The 2,643-nt window shown below is 50.1% G+C and overlaps 1 non-coding gene across 1 annotated transcript; it reads right to left on the bottom strand.

Moving 5' to 3' along the window:
- Positions 1-443: 443 nt before the first annotated feature.
- LOC147444248 (5S ribosomal RNA) lies at positions 444-562 on the bottom strand. Its single transcript, XR_015190150.1, has one exon. It is a non-coding gene; the product is annotated as a 5S ribosomal RNA (ribosomal RNA).
- Positions 563-2,643: the final 2,081 nt, after the last annotated feature.

Here is a 2,643-nt window from a genome sequence, read left to right as displayed (position 1 = left end):
AGCCGACGTGGCAGGCCGGGTGAGCCGACAGGGGGGCATCAAAACGGTGCCAACGGGGCCGGGTGGGACAAACGGTGCCGACGGGGCGGGCCAACACGGACGGGCCGGGGGCATCAAACGGTGCCGACGGGGCGGGCCGGGTGAGCCGACGGGCCGGGGGCATCAAACGGTGCCGACGGGGTGGGCCGGGTGAGCCGACGGGCCGGGGCAAGGAGACCGGATGCGTCGACGGGTGGCGAAAACACAGAAATCCCGAGCATGGAGGGACCTCCACGACGTGGCGGGCGAACCACGGACGGTGACGGCAGCATGCGGACGAGAGCAAACGCCCCCAGAGTGCGAAAACGCCGTCAGGGAGAGTGATGCGGCCAAAGTTTTGTAAGTTTGTATGGGAGCGAGCGGTGGTGCGGCGCCATCCGAGTACTTTGCAACATGGCAAAAGAAGGGTACAGCACCAGGACTTCCCGGGAGGTCACCTATCCTAGTACTGTTCTGGCCCAAGCGCGCTTAACTGCGGAGTTCTGATGGGATCCGGTGTATTAGCGCTGGTATGACCGCACCACACTTATGTAGGGATAGCCACGCATACTTATATGTATCTATGCATGCACACATATGTGTGTGGGTGTGGTGCGCACGGGCACCGGGGGAATGGGGGGGGGGGATATCTATGTGTGTGTGTGTTGGGAGGCAAGGGATCGGCAATTTTTGTTTGCCTAGCTTTAGCCTTACTTACATTCGATCGGAGTCGGGAGAATGCCCTAACTTTTGCGATGAGGACTTAATCTTTCCCATCGAAAAGAAGCAAGGTCGAAACGCACGGTGCAATGGTAGAGGGAACAACTCGGTACGCTGTCAGATTGATGAATCTCGAGAGGGACCATGACTCTGTGTTTTTCTTTTTGGGAGTGGGGGGACTTAGCCAAATTCACATGGGCCAAGGGCAAGGCTGAACCCCACGGTGCAATGTGGAGAGGGGACAAATCGGTGCGGCGGCGAGCTGAATCTCAGTGGATCGTAGCAGCAAGGCTACTCTTCCACTTACAATACTCGGTCACATATTTAAGTCGTCTGCAAAGGATTCATCTCCCCAATCGTCTGGGATTGCCATTTAGAGCCCCCAAGACGGCGCTTCCGCCACCTCAGGGGAGGCTCTTGACACATGCTCTCGGGGACGCACACGCGCCCCTACTATAAGTCGGGTAACAACCGGGGAGGTAGAGAGCGCCGCTTCTAGCATGGATTCTGACTTAGAGGCGTTCAATCATAATCCTACACATGGTAGCTTCACGCCACTCGCTTTTCATCCAAGTGCAATGACCAATTATGTGAATCAACGGTTCCTCTCGTACTAAGTTGAATTACTATTGCAGCACCGCTCATCAATAGGGTAAAACTAACCTGTCTCACGACGGTCTAAACCCAGCTCACGTTTCCTATTGGTGGGTGAACAATCCAACACTTGGCGAATTCTGCTTCGCAATGATAGGAAGAGCCGACATCGAAGGATCAAAAATCAACGTCGCCATTAGGAGAAATATGGACCTTGCATGGGCCTTGAAAGGAATCTTAATTTTTAGGGATTAAGGCTAATGTTGTGTAGGGTTAAGGGGACAAGGGCATTCAAGAAGTTAGTTTTGAGTAGGCTTTTCTAGCCTTTTTTTTAGACACATGTAGGATGTGGACCTATGAGGTCACGTTCTCTCTCTAGCTTTTTGAAAGTGAAGGGAATAAAGAGGTGTGGCCACATTAGCAAAAACGTGGGTCACTAAGAGCCAAAATTTGATTTTTTTTCAAAAACAATAATTTTACTTCTTTTTTACTTAAAACTTCCCCCCAACATATATGCATATCAAAAAATCATTTTTTGACCTTTTTTAAAACCTACAAGCACTAAAAGTCCAATTTTTTTTTAAAAAAAAGCCCCCCAAAAAAAAAACCCTTTGTTCTTTCTTCCTCCTCTCTCCTTTCTCCCTCTCCTCTCCCTCCTTGCTCCCTTCTCTCCTCCTCTTCCCCTCTCCCCCACTGCCCCCTTCTCTCCTCCCATGTTCCTCCCTCTCCCTCCCTGTCCCCTTCTCTCCTTCTCCTCCCCTCTCTCTCTCTCTCCCTCTCCCCCACTGCCCCCTTCTCTCCTCCCATGTTCCTTCCTCTCCCTCCTCCCTCTCTCTTTTCATCTTTTGCTTCCTCACGCAACAGCTGCCATGGTGCTCACGGACATTAGAAATCGTATGCATACATGTTTTCTTGTCCGTGGCGTTTGCACCGAAGGCCACACTTAAGGGTGAGTAGAGGTCATCCCAAGCACGTCGTACCGTCGCTGAGATGAATGCTGATGGTTCTTCAATATCTTGCCAATACCATCACATATTTGAATAAAACACCCCTTTGTGCAAGGTAACAATATACTTCTTTCTTTTGGTTGTGTTCTTCTTATCATAAACTTTGAAGTATAATGTATTGACTCTACTTGTTTTTTAGTGCTTGGCACAAAGGTTGCTTTTGTTCACAAATAGTGAAAAGCTGCAGGTTAGAGAGGCCAAGTGTCACCACTTTTCCTCTAAAACAGTCTTCTTTATTACATCTTGCAGGTAGGTGCTTCAAATCCATGATTATTAGAGGTGGGTAATCTCATCATAATGTATA

Source organism: Adiantum capillus-veneris, chromosome 13 (assembly GCF_014529385.1).
Source record: "Adiantum capillus-veneris isolate H3 chromosome 13, ASM1452938v2, whole genome shotgun sequence".
In the NCBI taxonomy this organism is placed as follows: domain Eukaryota; kingdom Viridiplantae; phylum Streptophyta; class Polypodiopsida; order Polypodiales; family Pteridaceae; genus Adiantum; species Adiantum capillus-veneris.
The sequence above is the reverse complement of the archived record's forward strand: the minus strand, read 5'-3'. Positions and strand labels throughout refer to the sequence as shown.